The sequence below is a fragment of the Bison bison genome, unplaced genomic scaffold (assembly GCF_000754665.1).
Source record: "Bison bison bison isolate TAMUID 2011002044 unplaced genomic scaffold, Bison_UMD1.0 scf7180017864171, whole genome shotgun sequence".
In the NCBI taxonomy this organism is placed as follows: Eukaryota; Metazoa; Chordata; class Mammalia; order Artiodactyla; family Bovidae; genus Bison; species Bison bison.
The window spans coordinates 368,962-390,001 of NW_011494743.1; positions in this window are offsets into that span (position 1 = coordinate 368,962).

Below are 21,040 nucleotides of genomic sequence, written 5' to 3' on the forward strand. Positions count from 1 at the left end.
GTGATGGGACCGGATGCCATGATCTTCGTTTTCTGAATGTTGAGCTTTAAACCAACTTTTTCACTCTCCACTTTCACCTTCATCAAGAGGCTTTTGAGTTCGTCTTCACTTTCTGCCATAAGGGTGGTGTCATCTGCATATCTGAGGTTATTGATATTTCTCCTGGAAATCTTGATTCCAGCTTGTGTTTCTTCCAGTCCAGCGTTTCTCATGATGTTCTCTGCATATAAGTTAAATAAGTAGGGTGACAATATACAGCCTTGATGAACTCCTTTTCCTATTTGGAACCAGTCTGTTGTTCCATGTCCAGTTCTAACTGTTGCTTCCTGACCTGCATACAAATTTCTCAAGAGGCAGATCAGGTGGTCTGGTATTCAGTTCAGTCGCTCAGTCATGTCCGACTCTTTGTGACCCCATGAATCGCAGCACGCCAGGCCTCCCTGTCCATCCACTCCCGGAGTTCACTCAGACTCATGTCCATCGAGTCAGTGATGCCATTCAGCCGTCTCATCCTCTGTCGTCCCCTTCTCCTCCTGCCCCCAATCCCTCCCAGCATCAGAATCTTTTCCAATGAGTCAACTCTTCGCATGAGGTGGCCAAAGTATTGGAGTTTCAGCTTTAGCATCATTCCTTCCAAAGAAATCCCAGGGCTGATCTCCTTCAGAATGGGCTGGTTGGATCTCCTTGCAGTCCAAGGGACTCTCAAGAGTCTTCTCCAACACCACAGTTCAAAAGCATCGATTCTTCAGCACTCAGCCTTCTTCACAGTCCAACTCTCACATCCACACATGACCATAGGAAAAACCATAGCCTTGACTAGATGGACCATCGTTGGCAAAGTATTGTCTCTGCTTTTGAATATGCTATCTAGGTTGGTCATAACTTTTCTTCCAAGGAGTAAGCGTCTTTTAATTTCATGGCTGCAGTCACCATCTGCAGTGATTTTGGAGCCCAGAAAAATAAAGTCTGACACTGTTTCCCCATCTATTTCCCATGAAGTGATGGGACCAGATGCCATGATCTTTGTTTTCTGAATGTTGAGCTTTAAGCCAACTTTTTCACTCTCCACTTTCACCTTCATCAAGAGGCTTTTGAGTTCGTCTTCACTTTCTGCCACAAGGGTGGTGTCATCTGCATATCTGAGGTTATTGATATTTCTCCCGGCAATCTTGATTCCAGTTGTGCTTCTTCCAGCCCAGCGTTTCTCATGATGTACTCTGCATATAAGTTAAATAAGCAGGGTGACAATATACAGCCTTGACGTACTCCCCACAGTTGTCAACAATTCCTTGTCCCTTCCAGCTTATATGGTTGGAAGGTTTGCAGGAGAGTGGGAATTGCTAGGTTGAGGAGTATAGCTTCCAGACTTGGATTTCTGGGTTTAGTGTCAGAAAGTTCACTAAATGTCACTACGTGTTAAATGGCCCTGAACTCTCCTCGTTTTTCTCATTGTAAAGAAACTTCCATAGCAATGCTGCTGCTAATTCACTTCAGTCGTGTCCAACTCTGTGTGACCCCATAGACGGCAGCCCACCAGGCTCCCCCGTCCCTGGGATTCTCCAGGCAAGAACACTGGAATGGGTTGCCATTTCCTTCTCCAATGCATGAAAGTGAGAAGTGAAAATGAAGTCGCTCAGTAGTGTCTGACTCTTAGTGACCCCATGGACTGCAGCCTACCAGGCTCCTCCGTTCATGGGATTTTCCAGGCAAGAGTACTGGAGTGGGGTGCCATTGTAATGGAGACACACAAATTTCGGCAGCTGCCACAGACTCCTCTTGCCACTTCCAGATGGTCTGCATTTCCCACGGTTCAGGCCGTGGAGCAGGTGCCCTGTCAGGCTCAGGAACTATATTTCTTCTGCATCAGATGAAGCCATTTTAGTCTGATATCCAGTTGCTGTTCAGTAGTTCAGTTGTGTTCACCTCTTTTCGACTCTTTGTATCTGGGTCACAGACTCACCCACATCCCCAGGATCCCACCCAGGAAATCCTGACTTATGTGATCTGAGCTGCAATGCTCATTACTTTTAACAAAGCTCCAGAGTTGATGTTGATGTGTTTTTCTCAAGAAAGACTTCCTTTTAAAGGAAAAAAGGAGCTCAATATATCCTATGTTGATATATTATTTACATTATTTTTGTATGTATTCAACATAACTTCCTGCATTTATCATTTATCACAGCTCTAAAACCAAACACATTTACTAAGCAAATACCATAACAATCAAAAGCAACATTAATTCATAGTGACTGATGATACTTGTTGGAATTCAAAGTTGGGAGATGACATTTTATATTAACAATTAAATCCAAGCCTGCACTTAGTTATACACTTCAAAATGCATTATTAATTTAAAAAAATCCCATTTATAAAAACCTTGCTTATTAACTAGTATCCCTGCTACTAAATGCATGTTTCAAACTGGCACAACGGTGACTAAATTCTTCATCAGCACAATAAAGTGCTGACTTGCTGAGTTTCTCTGGCTGATTACACTGACCCACTCTGCGAGTTAGCTCACTTCTTCACTGCTTTGTTCTACTCTAGCAAATTCTATCCCTTCATTACCCCAATGTGCTGCAATACCATTTAGCCTGCCCTTGGCTCCAGGGCATTGTTTTGCATTAAGTCCACTTCTGATCTTTGATCATTAGTATACCAGCAACTAAAGTAACACATTTAACCACTCTCATGTGTGGTCTCCTAGCGTCAAGACCTCAACAGTGGAAATTAAAGTCTAATATAATAAGGCTTTTCAGTGGCAGAAGTTTGTCTTTAAAACTGGTAACCTGGGATGTCTTTACAACTGGGAACATGTTACTGGCATTTTAACATTACACCTTTGCCCACTTAATGTGATTCACACATACTTAATTTGAACGTGAAAGTATTACTCTCTAGTCATGTCCACTGCTAGGAAAGTCCATCCTCAAATCATTTTGTGAGACTAGTAAAACCTTGATCTTCATTCCCTGGGGGCTCAGTGGTAAAGAATTCACCTGCCAATGCAGGAGACATGGTTTCAATACCTGGATCGGGAAGATTCCCTGGAGAAGGGAATGGCTACCTACTCCAGTATTCTTGCCTAGAGAATCCCATACACAGTGGAGTCTGGCAGGCTATAGTACCTGCAGTCGCAAAGAGTCAGACGTGACTGAGCGACTAAGCACATACACCATATGTGTGAGGGCAACTCATCTCAGCCAGAACAGGTCCTCTCTCTATGTTCTACAGAAGGATTCATTCTTGTCTGTATAGTCATGGCATAAGAGAGAACATACTTTACTTAAAATTTCTGTTTTTTGATTTGTTTATCTTTTGAGAGAATATGCTTTAAGTTGTCTAAAGTGTTAATCACTCAGTTGTGTTCGACTCTTTGCGACCCCATGAACTGCAGCCCATCAGGCTACTCTGTCCATGAACACTGAAGTGGTTAGCCATTTCCTTCTCCAGGGAATCTTCCCCTACCCAGGGATCAAAGCCAGGTCTCCAACATTGCAGGCGGAGTCTTTACCATCTGAGCTACTTAGGGAAACTTTTAACTGTCTGCTGCTGCTGCTAAGTTGCTTCAGTCGTGTCTGACTCTTAGCGACCCCATGGACTTCAGCCCACCAGGTTCCTCCGTCCATGGGGTTTTCCAGGCAAGAGTACTGGAGTGGGGTGCCATAAATTGTCTAGTTCTTATCAAAACACACTGTGAGAAGTAATGATTACAGTAGTATCTCAAAAACTTATAAAAAGAACAGCAAGTTAAATCTTTTCCCCCAAAATGAAGAGAAATAGACAAAAACAGAAATTGTTTAATGGGAAATTAATATATAACAATGAAAAGTAACAAACAAAATGTCTTTTAAAAAATGTAATGCATGGATGCTTTTGTCAGGAATTTGTTCATTTATTTTAGTCTAGGTCAACAGTCTGTATTTTAATTGAAATTGTTTATTTACATTGAATGTAATTCTAGATATAATTGGGTTGAAATCCATTTTCTTATAGATTGAAAGAGTTGAAAAACAATTGCTTTCTACTTGTTTTCCTTTTCTTTTGTCTTTTGCTTGTTTGGCTTGATTGGGCACTTTTTATTATTTCAGATCTCTAACCATTAAATACTTAGTGATACCTTCTTTTATGATTCTTTAATGGATACTCTAGAGTTTACAACATGTACTTTTGTCTAATGAGAGCCTAACAGGAAAAGGTAGTTTTATCACTTTTCAGACAATGTAAGAACTTGAAAACACATTTATTACATTTAACCTCCCATCTTTTGTGATATTTTTATGTATTTTACTTTTCAAGTATTTCACACCATGAAGATATTATTATTGTTATTTTATAAAACTAATATTCATTTAGATTTACTGATATATTTATTCTTCCCTTTGCTTTCATGTCTTCATGCATTTTGGTTCTGATTGGAATCCTATTCCTTCTGCACCAAGACCTCTTTCAGTAGCTCTTCTGAAATTGGAGCTTGAATATTAATCAAACTCCAAACTGATTGCATCAGTTTTCATTGATGTTATTTTCTGTTCCAGAAATCTCTCCAGGATCCCACATTGCCGTTAGTGTCATGTTTTTTTTACTATCCTCTGGTCTGTGATATTTCCCTTGGTTTTTCCTTATTGTTAATGACCTTGACACTTTTGATGACTCCTCGGTATTGCTAATTTTTGTGGTTTGTTTTTAGCCATCCTAATAGTTTTGTAATGGTATTCACTGTGTTTTAGTTTACATTTCTTAAGGAGTAATCATGTGCAGAATCTCTTTGTATGCTTATTCGTATCTATACAAGCCTTCCTTTATCAGGCCTTTGTGTAAGTCTTCTGCTCATTAAAAAAGTAGATTGTTTTCTAAATGTCTGGTTTTAAAGTATTCTACATGCATTCTGGATACGAGTTCATTGTCAGAATGTGATTTGTAAATATTGTATCTATTTCTGTGACTTGTGGTTTCATTCTCCTAACAGTGTCATTTAAATAACAAAAGGCTTTAAATATATATGAATTCGATTTGTTTTTTTCCATGGATAGGGCTTTTGGTGTCATTTTGAAGAACTCTGCCTACCTCAAGGTCACAGAGATTTTTTTTTCTGTTTTTTTTTGCAATTTTATATTTTGCATTTTGAGATATGCTATTCCTAGGTGGTGCTAGTGGTAAAGAACCCACCTGCCAATGCAGGAGACAAAAGACACAGGTTTGATCCCTGGGTTGGGAAGATCCCCTGAAGGAGGGCATGGCAACCACTCCAGTATTCTTGTCTTGAGAATCCACATGGACAGCAGATCTTGATGGTCTACAGTCCATGAGGTCACAAAGAGTCAGACGCCCTGAGCAACTAATTCACACACATACAAGATGTGAGATCCTGGTCAAGATTAATTTCTTTTGCAGAAGACATCCCATTATTCTAGTACCATTTGTTGAAAAGACTTTTTGTTCTCCAATGAATTGCCTTTATAACTTTGACAAAAATCAGTTTAGTATATTGAGGTGTTTTGTTCCTTTGATCTGTGTGTCTATCCCTTTGTAAGGTGAAAAACAAACCTGAGAACAGGTTCGTAGGAATAACCCCAGGAACAATAGTTCAGTATTTGCTAATCCAGTGTTTTTGGCAACTTCATAAAATATAACTACTGCAAATAAGGAGAACTGACTGTGAATATATTTTCAGCCTTTTCTATTATGAATTTACTAGAAGGTAGTTTCCACCCAAACAAGTGAAAATACCAGTTAAGTGGAAAGCAGGAAAGAGGAAAAAGAAGATGCAACAGAGGGAGAAGCAATGGGAATTCCAAGATGATTTTGAGCTCTAACCAGAGTTGAGAGCAAAGATATCCAGTTGTTCCTGCTCTGCCTTCCACACTTTGTTGCCCAAATCAGCTGAGATAACTTGCTCACTCCCTGGAAGCGTTTTCCTCTGCTACCCGTGAGAGTGGGACATTGGCAATGTTGTATAGCTTAGAAGAAAACACCCCGTTCCATCCTATCCCCAAAACATACTCTTGCTGGAATGCACTAGAGCCTTTTTATAAGTTTTTACTTTTTCATCCACCACTGACATTCCCAAATGGGGATTTGGTAATGTTTCAGGAAAACTGAAGTCACACTGTGATCCTGGGAAAGATGCAAACCTGCCTCTATTATCCAGGAAACTTTTCTAACAGTGGCAAGATTGACCTTTTCTGAGGGAGCAACTCTTAAAACATCTGAATAATGTATTTATTCTGTATACACATGTACATGAAAAAACTACAAATAAAACTAAGGAAGGGATTAGCGAGTCATTCAGCACAGCGGTTACCTTGGAGAGGATAGAGGAGTGGGATAAAATCAGGAAGCATTTCTGAGGGGCTGGTAATGCTCTATTCTCAAACTAGGTCCGGTGTGCATAGTATTTGCTTTATTACCTTTCTGACTACACACACCACACACAAACATGTAAACAAGCATACATCAGTCACACTCTTTTCTGTACTTAGCATACATTTAAGAGAATAACTTTAAAAACCAGAGTCTTTCTCAAATACCCAAATAGATAATTTGAGAAGTCCTAATAGATGTTTCTGGACTCCCCAAAGCCTTGTAGTAGTTGGATGTTTTGGTTCCTCCACTGAAAATTTTGTTAAATTGTTATTGTAGTACATTGATTTCTTATTTGTAAACATGAAGTCTTTCTATGCAAAAATAGGTTAGCATAAAATAGAAGGAAAATTAGCTCAGAATTTGGACAGGGGATTTAGTTTCATAATAAATTAGTTTATTTTATCAAGCTATGAGCACTTAAATGCATTTCTTCCCAACAGAGACCTACTCTGTATTTTCTTTCATTTTCTCTTCAGATTTTTTTGGCTGTTTTCTCACTATCGCAGCTCCTTTCACATAAAGGTTTGTTTCAATTTGGTCCATATCTATATTTTTCCCTTGTAGACTGAGGCAAAGGAGAAATTTCTTACAAAGGAAAAGTCATACAGATGATAGAAAGAATGTAGAGTAGGGAAAACTTGATCTAATTAACAGACATGTCTATATGGAGAAGCATATTCAAACTGATGGAACACTTTGAATTAATTATTTAGAAGAGTCCCATTTATATATGATAAGACAAATGGCCATTAACTAAAGTTGCAAAATACCCTGTGTGTTCATCATTGCATTCTCTGACAGTCTTCCCTGAACTCAATTCTCATGAGATAATTTTATTTTCTTTTTTGCATGTGGAATTCATTTTAACTTTGTACAGATAAGAAGCCAAGACCATGTCATATAAATCTTTTATTTCCCAAGTTTCTGAAGATGTGCAATTTCTGTTTCAGTGTCCTATTCTATGTCAATGAGCAAGGGGATAGTAGCCCATTCATTAGAAATGGAATAAGTTCAGGAATATCTCCCTAACACTGAAAATTAGTGTCTTGACAGCTAGGTGAATAGGATGTTTACTGATAATCAACTAAATGAAGTTTTGTGATAACTCATTGGCTAAGGAACTGAATGAACACATTTGCACTAAACTTCTTGCAGTTTTTCCATCCTCTCTATCCAGAGGACACCTTACCCGACATCCTCACTTTTCTACACTGAAAAGCTTAGCTTAGCTGGTGGGCTGAGGGATCATGAAAACTCACAAGTTCTGAGAAAGAGATAAATACTTGAATGATGCCTCTGAAGGGAGATTGATTAGAGCTCTCCCCTCTCCTCCTTTGCATTCCTTTATTATGGGTGAGAAGTGGGCATGATTAAGATGCAGTCTGAAGGAATTCTTGCTGGCTTCAAAAGAATAGAATAAAACCGTTCAAATCTATTATGCAAATTGACCTTTTCCCCTACCTTATTACCTTGGAACTTTGAAAAGATCAGTTTTAAAGAAATGAAGTATTTTTATACGCCCTGATGTAAGTACACAACAAATTTTTAAAATGACAGAATATACATTATTTTTAATAAATGATCTTGAAATTTTCTAGTGGTCTTAGAATTAGGACTTGCCTTCCATACTTTGAACATCCTCCTTGAATTTTGTACATCTTCATCATAACACTAGTGTTGCTGTTAACAGTGCTGGCCTTTCATTTCTGTGAGGTCAGGACCTGCATCTTATATCCTCAATTTCCAGACTTTAGTGAATGCCTCAAATGTATACACTGAGGATACGAATGAATATTAAATAAGACCTGTTAATATCATGCGAATATTGTGTATGTTTCATAAAGGAAAAAAGAACTATATTTTCTAACAAGTATAAAGCTTGAATCGGTGAAGTGTGGCTTTTTTGAAAATACGTTCTACTGAAAATTAGTTTTATGAGACTTTTTGAAGAGTTAGCAAAACAAAAGCTTCTCTTCTTATTTCATAATTAAGCATTTGGAGAACTGGAAGTTGCCAGATTAAGCAAAATTGGACATGTTGTTTTACTATGTGACACAGAAATACATTTAATAGGTGAAAATCTTTTTAATATGGTGCAAATCTGTAAGTGGGGAAAGAGTCCATATCATTTCTCTGACTTATTTGGCTGAAGATGGCCTTTTCAAGAAACTTCCTTCAGGAATAATATTTCACTTTTGGAACTGCTGTGTTCAAACACAGCATGCACTTTTGTTTAACCAAATATTCCATTTTAATTAATCTGCTGTTTGGCCTCATATTGTTTATAACGTATCAACTCAGACATAAGAGGGAGACAGATGTTGCTTGAGAATCATTCCTCTCATCAATGGCATTTAGCGTGCAGTACTCTGGCCTGGAAAATCCCATGGACGGAGAGCCTGGTGGGCTGCTGTGCATGGAGGTGCTAGGAGTCGGACACGACTTCACTTTCACTTTCACTTTTCACTTTTATGCACTGGAGAAGGAAATGGCAACCCACTCCAGTGTTCTTGCCTGGAGAATCCCAGGGACGGGGGAGCCTGGTGGGCTGCCGTCTATGGGGTCACGCAGAGTCGGACACGACTGAAGCGACTTAGCAGCAGTAGCAGCAGCACTTGCAGTGACTCAGTGAGACAGGCTTCTCTGTCCCTTACCTTACAGGTGAGGTAACTGAGACTCCAGGGAGGTGACAGCTTTTAACATCAGTGTAGCTGAGGTGCTTTGTGGGACAGGAGTCTAATTCAGGTTTACCTGGTTCCAGTGTCCAAGTTTGCTCCACTGACTTTCTCAGATTTAAAATCTGGGCCTTTCCATGACATCCGTCTTCATGACTTGGAAATTTAATGGCAGCAGCAGCAACCCTAAGAAGGGTGCCTGGGAGGGTCCTGACACTATGACCTCTTGTGAGAGAGCTTGCCCCTTTCCTGATCCTTAGAAAGTTTTCTTCCTTTCACTTCCAGTTGCCTGGCTATATTTTCTGCCCTTAAATTCTTTGAGGTCTTTTCCCTTTGTCATGATGATCCCTTCTTTTACTATTTCTTGTGGATTTTTATTTTCTGAAATAACATTACTTTTGTCTGAGACAAAGCTGGAAAAAGAAGGAAAGTTACTTTGAGGTCTTAATGTATGCTTTATGTCCTTTGGCATCATTTGAATGGGAATATTTACCTTTTTCTTACTGTTTATGAAAGTCTTTTATCTGCGAAGAATATTAACTGTTTGTATTGTATAAAAATTGCATGTGTTTCCTCCTTTTATTTCCCTTTTAATTTTGTGGGTGGATTTTTATAATGCACACAAGATTTAAATTATATAATTATATCTAGGTATGTATAGTCCCTTGCCATTTTCTAGCATGTATTCTTGTTTTCTTTCTTAGAAATTTTCAGTCTAATTAGACTTTAGAGTTGTATATTCCTCACTTATTTTTGAATGTATTTTCTGATGTGTAGTACTCTATGTCAAATGTTGTTTTAAGTACTTTTGGGTCAAGTCTGAAAAACATAACTAAGTAAATGAATAAATAATCAAGTGGAAAAATAAACAAACAGTAGGGTATCCCAGATGCCATGCTCATTTTTACACTCTTGACACCTGAGGAGAGCCAGGCCTGCCACACATGCTTAATGGATGCTGATTGAGTAAAGAGGGAGTGATCATACTGTATTTACAAGGTTTATAGAGGATGCCCTTCCTATTCTTATAGGGTTGGGGAAGAAACTTCTGTTGAGTTGATGATGTGCCAGCTAGTTGGTATGCCAGTTATGCGGTAAAAGTTATCTGTATTCTTCCCATTTAACCAAAGAGTACCCATTTTTCCTATGTGAAGGAGAGAAGCAGCTTCTTTTCCATTCAAGTTTGTGTGTATACAAGGGCCTAAGCAGACAATAATTTTGTTGGCTATCACTGAGACTTGTGCTCTTATGTGAAAAAGTAATATAGAAATGAAGATTTCAATCACTTTTACATAGCCAAGAGGTAAAGTTGTATATTTAGCAAATAAAAATACAGGATGTCATTTAAATTTGGAAAACAGCTCTAACTGGCAAATTTTTGTAATTTATTTGCAAAAGTTGAATGAAAAGGGCATCCCTGGTGGCTCAAACAGTAAAGAATCTGCCTACAATGCAGGAGACCAGGGACTGATCCTTGGGTTGGGAAGATCCCCTGGAGAAGGAAATGGCAACCCACTCCAGTATTCTTGCCTGGGAAATCCCATGGACAGAGGAGCCTGGCAGGCTAGGGTCCATGGGGTTGCAAAGCGTCAAATGTGACTAGCATCTAGCATGAAGTCAATAAAGGAAGAAAGAGAAACATGCATGATGCCTGGCAAACCTACCATGAAGATTGCCATGTTCTTCTGCCCTCCCCTCAGAAGAAAGCCACATGCACAGATGATCCCTGGCAACCTTGTTCCTCCTTCCCTGGGGCAGTCCTACTAATGCCTGCTCCTAATGCTGGAAGACAGTCCTTTCTGAAGCATTAATTCAGTTATATTCATTAAAGCCCTGTTAGATGGGAAGAGCCTGCTGAGCTCTGAAAGATATGAAAACCACTAAGAAGCACTGCAGTTGTAGACTGCGTGTCTTTGTCCCCCTCCCCACTTTGTATGTTGAAGCCCACCACCTCCTCCCCATACACACACAATGTGATGGTATTTGGAGGCAGGGCTTTTGGGAGGTAACTAGGTTTCGATGGGGCCATTGGAGTGGGGGCCCATGATTGGACTGGTGTTTTCATAGAAAGAGGGAGAGAGAAAAGAGCTCTCTCCTGTCTGGAGCACATGAGGAAATGGCACACAGGCAGACAGTGGCTGCTGCCAGCCCAGAGAGGAGGCCTCACAGTGAAACCCACCTTGCCTGCACCATGATCTTGGACTTCCGGCCTCCAGAACTATAAGAAAGAATTTCCTATTATTAAAGCCACCTGCTCTATGGTATTTCATTATGACAGCCCGAGCTGACTAGTATGGCACAACCCTCACCAAGTCCTTTAAGTGGAGACAAATGTGTAAACACCCTAAGATATCATAAAAATACTTTATTAGAGATAAAATGTTGTTATAGGTATGCTTATTAATTAAAAAAAAATTTCTCTTTCCTCACCTCTGCATCTCAGAAGAATGTAAGCTCCATGGGGCAGTGATTTTTATTTTGTTCACAGTTGTACCCTCAGTTCCCAGAATAGTACCTGGCACATAGTAGGCACTTTCCAAATGTTCATCAAATTAAAGAAAGGCTTGGTGAATGACAAAAAGGAAATACAAGTGAACTCTAACAGAAAGGATTAGAGATAATTCAGTGAAGATGGGTTATGAAGTTCGACAGGGGAGATGGAAGAGAGAGCAATGTGAATAAATACAGGAAGTCATGAATTTCATGAAGAGTCTGAAATATGTATAGACTTTAAAAGTTGTTTATATTCCTACTGTAAAAAAACTTGAAAGTCATGATGAAGCTATCTGAACTTTATAAGCTAATATTTCTCCATGGAAGTAAGATGATGATAGATGTTCCAAGAAAATGATACTCTATAGTACATTAATTTGAAACATTATTTTTAATATGCTCCCTTAAAGATCAATTCAGATATAAAGGCCCTAAGTACTCCTGTAGTAAAAACCAACTAACCTACTTACCAACATAACACAAAAGTCTGTTTGGCTCTGGTTAATTCACTCAATTATCAGACTTATTTGACAATAGAATCTTTTTCTTAAGGACCATTATTTAAACTTGTGGATCAAATGTCCTGGAATATTAGACCCTGGAATCATAGATATTTGAATCATCCTGTGACATCACCCTTCCTATCTACTCTGTTCCATGGCAAGTTCATAAAGTAAGATTTAGTGCAGACCTGCATTCTACTCTAGCCTTGCAACTGGTTCAGGCTATTTATTCATCCTCCTTGAGCACTTTTTTCTTGCAGCTGTAAAATGAGGAGACTGAATAAAATCATCTTTAGTTTTTATGATTTTATGCTCAATCCCCTTGAGAAGCCTAGACTTCAATTCAGCTCAGAGAAAAATGTCCTTGAGATCTGAGGACAAGATGACCCCAAACATGGGATGATGTTGCAATTTCCTCAGAGACCTGCTTCTAGGCTATAACTTCTTCTTCCTCTCTGGATGCATCATTTATATCCTAACATTTAACACTTGAATCTGCCTTCCATGCTGAACTTTTTTCCCTAGAGAAGCAGGTGGAGCTCTCTGGTATTGGTTTGGTTATAAAATTTTGCCAAATAGTTTGGAACAAAACTGTTGATGTCAAAATTTTTTTTCTAGATGATAAGGTTTTTCCACACTGTGATCCAATTTGTGGAATCTCTGAGGTTGTTCAGCCTTGATTATTAGAATTAACATATAAATATGAGCATAACAAACATTATAATAAACTGTACTATACACTTTGATGAATTGTTTTAAAAGTGACTGATTTAAATTGTGTAGAATAAGCCATTATGCTTGACCATACAGTCAGAGGACATAAAATAGCAAAAGAGCCCATGTTTGTAGTATAATTAAACAGAATGTTATCCTCTGCTCTTTATAATCCACCAACCTGTAAAGTGTGAATTTTGTGTTTACATATGAGGATAAGTCATATTTCCCACCAACCAAAATTCAAAATGGAAGAGAAGATCATAACAAGTGTTCTTCCTACATCATCCCTTCAGCTCTTTATTTTCTCTTTCCCTGCCCCAAAAGGTGTAGTTTTACCTTAAATGAAAGCATCTTATACTTGTATATACAAACACATAATTATTTACTTCTCCACTTCTTTGCCCAAATTCCATCATTCATTCTGAGCCTTGGGAACGTGCATATTGATTCTTTCAGAAAGGTAGCAGTCATGATGCTCCAGAGTATCATGCATCTCAAAGTTGTCTTGAGCTCTGACCCATATATCTATTAACCTGCAGGCAGCCTCATATCCTCAGGTGCCATATTAGCATCTTCACGTTTTTGTGAGTGTAATGACATGAAGGAGGTTGTGAAGGTCCAAACAGTATCCTCAAACCCGCTTGATTCTCAGTTACTTTTTTATACAGGTGGCTCCAACTTCAAGCTTCTCCTTCCTCTTTCTGCATGTGTGTGACTCTCATTCTAGCATTAGGGCAGCTCTTGTGTGTCTCCTCCAGCATGTATCTACTCCCCTGCCCCAGTCCGGTCTGATTTAGGCTTCCTGCCTCTGTGCTCTCGCGGCTTCTGAGCCCACCTTGTCACTCTGTATTGTCATGGTCCTTTCACCTGTCTCCCATCCCCACTAGACTAATTTGAGGGCATGAATTAGGTTTTCCATATGTGAATTTTTATCTAACTCAAGGGCTGATAAATACAAGCATACTCAATAAATAAAAGATTGAATAAATCGGAATAGAAAATAAGTTATCAGGGGAGAAAATGGATTCCACCAATAATTTATCTGCATCCAAACTCAAGACTTGGGCTTCCCAGGCAGTGCTAGTGGTAAAGAATATGCCTGCCAATGCAGGATGGATGTGAGAGGGGCAGGTTCGATCCCTGAGTTGGGATGATCCCCTGGAGGATGGCATGGCAACCCACTCCAGTATTCTTGCCTGGAGAATCCCATGGCAGAGGAGTCTGGCACATAGAGTGGGACATGACTGAAGGGAGCTAGCACGCACACATAAGATTTGTTAAGCAAACACACATGTGTACACACTACTGAACAGTGCAGTTTAGTGGTTATCACTGCCATCCAGAGTCAGAGTCTTCTCATCCTTGCACCAACACTAAGCTGTGAGTCCTTGGGAAGTCTACTTAACCAGTCTGTGCCTCTTTTAAAGAAACATAAAATAAGAATATTAATAGTCCTTAATTCATAAGGATTTTATGAGGAATAAATGAATATGTGTGTATGTGTGTGTGTACAGAGAGAGTATAAAACAGGTTGAATAAGAGTTTAATACATATTTATTATTCTTTATTAAGTAATAATTGAGATTTGGAATCCAAAGTAATTTGACTCAGATATTTTCACATAATGAACAAATTTGTGTACAAATAAATAGCTACTCTTAAATGTGCTATTTCCATGTTTCAATGAAAAGTTATAACTTATTCATTTGCTCAAGGCAAACATATGGGGGATATTCTTGACTCATCTCAGTGTCTCACTTGCCTTCTCCCTCCACCTAATCTGTCACACACTTGTGATGATTCCATATTCTAAATACTTCACAAACCTTTTCCCTTCTCTTCAACCCTCTTGTCAGTTGCTCCATTCAAGGCCATGTTATGCCTTCCTTGGACTGCTTCAGGAGCTCCCAGTCTAATCTTGCTGTTTCCAGACTTGTTCCTTTTCTATTCCATTTCCAGACTGCAAGCAGAAGGGATTTCCAAAAAGGCTATTTTTAAATTATATTGCTCCCCAGATGAAACTTTTCCATGATTCTTCCTGAGATCTTAGTTCTGTAACTATATGGCAGGATCTGGCAACATGGAGTTTGTGCCAATCTTTCCAATTTTCCGTCATTTTCAACCTGTACTCTACACTTCATCCATACCTTCTGTTCTTGCATTGGGCTGGACTCCTCTTGAGTCTAGTCTTGTGCTGAAGCAATTTTTTTTTTTAGCTTGTGGCAACTTTGGACTTTATTTTGTATTTTCTTTTTTTTTAATATAAATTTATTTATTTTAATTGGAGGTTAATTACTTTACAATATTGTATTAGTTTTGCCATACATCAGCATGAATCCGCCACAGGTATACACGTGTTCCCCATCCCAAACCCCCCTCCCTCCTCCCTCCCCATATAATATCATATATGAAACAATTTATCTTTTCTCTTCCACTCCTTATTCTTACAAAAATCTCATTGAATCCTCAATAATTTTCACAAGGGTAAAGAGATATAAACAAATTGGATAACAACTGCTCTAAGATAGTGACCTGGCCAAAACAGCCTAGAGAGAGAAATTTCTCTATATTTCATGAATGTGTAGGCATATTGTCCTAGTTAAAAGAACAAAACTTCAAAAGTGGTTACCATTAATGTCTTCTGAGAGATAAGAAAGTTAATGAAGGCATGAAACACATAAAGAGATACTATTGAAAAATAAAGATGAAAAAGACAGAAGATATTCAAAGAACAAAAAGAGTTCATAGAAGTTAAAAATGTGACAACAGAATTGAAATAAGGAATGAAAGACAGAGTAGAATAACTCTCCAAGACAGCAGAACATAAAGAAAAGAAAGGTAAGAGCAGAACCTGGGAAGACTTTCTGAGACACATCGAATAGCTGAAGAATAGAAATTCCAAAGAAAGGAAGAAACATATTAAACAGAAAAGAAAAAATGAAAGTAATGAGTCAAGAAATTTCTCAGGACTGAGTAATTTAGCGTCTAGGCTAAAGGCACACACAAATACCAGTGTGCCAGTTTGCAACAGTGCATTGTAGCAAAACTTGAAGAAGAAATACTTTCCAAGAAAATAATTGAGAATCAAAATAGAATTGAACTTGTCATCAGCAGCCAACACAGGAGATGTGGATTCAATCCCTGGGTCAAGAAGATGCCCTGGAGAAAGAAATGGCAACCCACTCCAGCATTCTTTCCTGGGAAATCCCATGGACAGAGGAGCCTGGTGGGCTACAGTCCATGGGGTCACAAAGGAACTGAAAATGACTTAGTGACAAACAGCAACAACCAACAACCCCATTGCACGTTGAGGAAGATCTGCACTTTCAGCTGGTAGGGGCTTCTCCTCTTTGTTCAGCAGTGAATTCCTATCTAATTAATCCTTTATTCTGGAAGAGGAAAATTTAAATTATATAATTGTTGATTAAAATTAAATGCAAAATAAAGTAAGTAATGAAGCATGACAATAAGATGACAAGCTGGGAACCCAGCTGTCAACTTAAAAACTAGAGTATTATTTACATCATTGCATCAACTTGCATACTCTTTCTCAGTCCCATTCCCTGACACCATACAGAAGCAACTACTACCCTACATTTTGTTTTTATTACTCCCTAGCTTTGAAACGTCTAAAGACTACATACCATATGATACGGTTAAGGCATTTTTGCTCTATATAATTTCTAAAATCCAATTAAAATTACAAAGAATGAAAATACAGGGGAAAAAACACTTCTTTTTAATAAAATGAAGAGCTAGCTATAATACAACCTTAAATACAAATTGTGAAGCTTAATTTTGTGAAGTCAGAATGCAGGGAATTCAAGGGAGCTGAAAGCTAAAACCTACTGCTTCAAACTTGAAGCAGAAGGAAGTTTCTTTAAGAATGTCATCCAGGAAGACTGGCTGAGATGGCAGATAGATTCTGAACTCACCTCCTCTCATGAGTACATCAAACACAATGATCTGCAGGACAACCATGGATGAATAAGACTAGAACTTACCAGAAAAGACTTTCTGCAGATGAAGACATAAAGAGGAACCACAATGAGACTGGGAGAAGGGGTGAACTTGTGATAGAATCAAATCCCATACCTGCCAGGTGGAGGACCCATACACTGGAGAATACTGCAGAGGTCCTCCCATAGGAATGAGAGTCCTGAGCCCCACATCAGACTCCCCAGCCCAGGGGTATGGCAGTAGGAAGATAAGCCCCCAAAGCTTTTGACCCTGAAGGCCAGTGGGGCTTAATTTCAGGAGCTCCACAGGACTGGGGGAAATAGAAACTTTACTCTTCAAAGGCATGCACACAAAAACCTCACATGCCCCCGGACCCAGGGTAAAAGCAGTGATTTGATAAAATTCTGGGACAAATGAATCTGCTGATTTTGGAGTTTCCTGGAGAGGCAGGGTTTGACTGTTGCTTACCCTGAGGACATTGACACTGATGGAGACATATTTGGGAGCATTAAACCACATGAACACTGCTGTTGGTGGATGCCTTCTTGGTATATTAGCACCAAGACCTTGCCCCACCCAACAGCCTGTAGGCACCAGTGCTGGAACACCTCAGGAGAATTAACTTGGTGAGGTAGTGTCAACCAACAGGCTGTCTAAGGATTTCCTGAGCCAACAGCCACCTCTAGACATGACCCTAGACACAGCCTTGCCCACTAGAGGGCTGAGACACAGTTCTACCCACCAATGGACAGGTACCAGCACTTCTTCCCTGGAAGCCTGCACTAGCTTTTAGACTACCCTTACTCACCAGGGAACAGACACCAGTAGCAAAAACATTACAATCCCAAAGCCTGTGGATTCAGCCTGCCCTCAGTGAGTCAGACTCTACCCTGAGACTAGCAGGGCCCTGGTTCTGCCCAGTAGCAGGTGAACACATTTTAGGACAACATGGGCACCATATCCAAATGTGTCAGAAACCACCCCCACCCACCAAAGTATCTGAAACGAGTTCTGGGATTCCTGGGCCCTGCAGCCAGACTATAGGAAACATCTGTGCCTGCTAGTAGTTTGGCAATAACCCCAGGACCTTGCCTCACCTGCCAGTGGGTGGGCAACAGCTCTGAGGTCTTTGGGACCCTGACTCCACCCACCAGAAAGCCAGCACTAGCCCTGGGATCCCCCACAGTTCTACAAACAACTGCCCTGTGACCAGGCCCCAGTGAACAGCAGCCAGCAGCATTCACACAAGGCAGAGCCTGGCAACCAACCAAAACAGGAGCCAACCAGGACTAGTAGACTGCCCACATAGGCCACCACAACAGAAAGAGCCATGCAGTCCTCTTAGGGGGAATCCCTGGAGCATACAGCCTAAGTGAAGGTAATGCACTGCTGAGAGGCACCGGATGTCTCCTACAGGGGGCCATTTCTCCAGGGCCAAGAAATGTAATTAACCTACCACATACATAAGAATACAAATAGCAACTTAGACAAAGTTAGATGTCAGAGGAAAATGTTTAAGGCTGGGAGGGTTGGGGGCAGGAGGAGAAGGGAACGACAGAGGATGAGATGGCTGAATGGCATCACTGACTCGATGGACGTGAGTCTGAGTGAACTCCGGGAGTTGGTGATGGACAGGGAGGCCTGGCGTGCTGCGATTCATGGGGTCGCAAAGAGTCGGACACGACTGAGCGACTGAACTGAACTGAACTGAAGAAACAAGATAAAAGCCCAAAGGAACTAGTGAAGTAGAGATAGGCAATCTATCTGAGAAAGAGTTCAGAGTAGTGATTACAATGATAACTAGAGAACTCAAGAGGAGAACGGATAGAGTAAGAAGCTAGAAGCTTTTAACAAACAGTTAGAAAATATAAAGAGCAACCAAACAGATTTAAAAATGCAGTAACTGAAATGAAAAATACACTAGAAGGAATCAATACTAAATTAAATGATACAGAGTAACAGATCAGTTAGCTGGAAGGCTGCTGCTGCTACTGCTGCTAGGTCACTTCAGTCGTGTCCGACTCTGTGCGACCCCATAGACGGCAGCCCACCAGGCCCCCCCGTCCCTGGGATTCTCCAGGCAAGAACACTGGACTGGGTTGCCATTTCCTTCTCCAATGCATGAAAGTGAAAAGTGAAAGTGAAGTCATTCAGTCATGTCCGACCCTAGCTGTAAGGCAGAGAAGTAGAAGTCACTGCTGCTGAACAGAAAAAAAAAAGGAATAAAAGAAATGAGGACAGTTTAAGAGACCTCTGAGACAATATCAAGCACAGTAATACACTCACTATAGGGGCCTCAGAAGGAGAAGAGAGAAAGAAAGAGCATTGAGAAAACATTTGTAGATATAACAGACGAAAACTTCACTAACTTGAGAAAGAAAACTGTCACCCAAGTTCATGAAGTACAGGGAGTCCCATACAGATCAAACACAAAGAGGAACAAACCGAGATATGTTGCAATTAAAACGACAAAAACTTAAGTTAAAGGGAGAATATTAAAAGCAACAAGGGAAAAGCAACAAATAACGTATAAGGGAACTCCCATTAAGCTGTCAACTGATTTTTCAGTGGAAACTGTGCAGACCAAAAGGGAATGGTGCGATTTATTTAAAGTGATAAAACAGAAAAATTTACAGCCAAGAATACAGTCTGGGGGCTTTCCTGGTAGTACAGTGGTTAGGACTTTGCCTTCCAGTGCGGGGGATGTGAGTTGATCCCTGGTGAGGGGCCTAAGATCTCACATGTTTTGCAGCCAGAAAATCAAAACATAAAACAAGTTATATTGTAATAAATTCAATAAAGACTTAAAAAATTTTGAAAAGCAGAATAAACTCTACCAAGCAAGACTTTTTTTTTTCAGAGTTTTTTAAGACTAAGAGAGTGCTATCACAAATTACACAGTTAAGTTTCCCACATTTGTGGAAACTGCAAGGATCAGCACATTCAGAGTGCAATGGATAAGCCTTGTCCTGAGGAAAACACCTTCATGATCATGGAATCTCTTCTGCCAAGTAAGTATATTCTCTTTCATATTTGATGGAGAAATCAAAAGCTTCACAGACAAGCTAAAGCTAAAAAGGGTTAGTGTCACCAAACTACCTTTACAATGAATGTTAACTTTTTTTAGGTGGAAAAGCCACAACTAGAAATAAGAAACTTACAAAAGGAAAAGGCTCACTGGTAAGGGTTAACATACAGTGAAAGTGAAAGTGAAGTCACTCAGTCGTGTCTGACTGTCTGTGACCCCATGGACTGTAGCCTACCAGGCTTCTCTGTCCATGGGATTTTCCAGACAAGAATACTGGAATGGGTTGCCATTTCCTTCTCCAGGAGATCTTCCCCACCCAGGGATCAAACCCAGGTCTCCTGCATTGCAGGCAGCCACTTTACCTTCTGAGCCACCAGGGAAGCCCAATACAGTAAAAGTAGGAAATCATCCACATACAAAGCTAGTAGTGAGGTTAAAAGACAGAAGTACTAAAATCATCTCTATATACAATAAGCAGTTAAGCAATACAGAAAACAATTAGATGTAGTATTTGACATCAAAAACAGTAATCATTAGGAGAAGACAGTATAAATATAGGGTTTTAAAAGCGTGTTTGAAATTAAGAGATCAGTAACTTAAAATAATCATCTCTCTCTCTCTTTCTATATATATATGTTATTGATTTTTATATCTATCTATAGTTACTGAACTATATATATAAAATTAAGAGATCATTAATAATATAATAGGTGTGACATATATTAACTATATATAATTAAGACATCAGTAACTTAAACAATCATATTTCTCTCTACATATAGATATATAGAAAGAGATTGCTATAGAAAAACTTCAAACCAAAAATTTATAATAGACATACACATAAAAAGGAAAAAGGAAACCACACATAACACTAAAGATAGTCACCAGATAACGAGAGAAGAGAATAAAAGAAGGGGAAGAAAAGACCTACAAAAACAAATTCAAAATAATTAACAAAGTGGCAATAAGAACATATATATTGATAATTACCTAAAACATAAATGGACTAAATGCTCCAACTAAAAGATGGAAAGTGTCTGAATGGATTTAAAAAAAAATAAGACCTGTGTACAAGTTGCCTAAAAGACACTAACTTCAGATTTAGAGACACATACAGACTAAAAGTGAGGGATTAGAAAAACATACTCCATGCAAATGGAAATGAAAAGGAAACCAGAGCAGCAATATTTATATCAGAGAAGATATATTTTATTTTTTTTTAATTAATTTTATTTTATTTTTAAACCTTACATAATTGTATTAGTTTTGCCAAATATCAAAATGAATCCACCACA